Below are 541 nucleotides of genomic sequence, written 5' to 3' on the forward strand. Positions count from 1 at the left end.
GAATAATGCATATATATATATATATATATATATATATATATATATATATATATATATGCTATGTATTGCAAGTGCAGGTGAGTTTTGAGAAAGGTGTATTTTAACATATTAAATGAAAACCCCTTGGAATATACAAACCTTGTTTACAAAATGTGTGCTAAATCATTTGTTTTGTTCTCTAAATTTGCTACATGCATCTAGAACTGCCCAAGACATTTTAGAGAAAATAATTTTATATAAAACTGTAACAATAATAGCTAAAAGACTCTTCCAATTTACCTTTCCAATCATATAACAAATGATATTCAAAGCACTATATCCATCCATCAGCTTCCTCTTATCCAGTTCAGGGTTGCAGGGTGGATGGAGCACATACCCAGCTGCTACGAGGCAAGAGATGGAGTACACCCTGGATAGGTCGCCATCCACTCACATCCACAGCTGTAGACATTTTAGAATCACCAATTAACCTAGTCTGAATACCTGGAGAGCATGTGCAAACGCCACACGGATGGGGGATTCAAACCCAACACATCCTTTG

This window comes from Haplochromis burtoni, unplaced genomic scaffold, assembly GCF_018398535.1.
Source record: "Haplochromis burtoni strain Fernald_Lab_line unplaced genomic scaffold, NCSU_Asbu1 Contig_1, whole genome shotgun sequence".
NCBI classification, from domain to species: Eukaryota; Metazoa; Chordata; class Actinopteri; order Cichliformes; family Cichlidae; genus Haplochromis; species Haplochromis burtoni.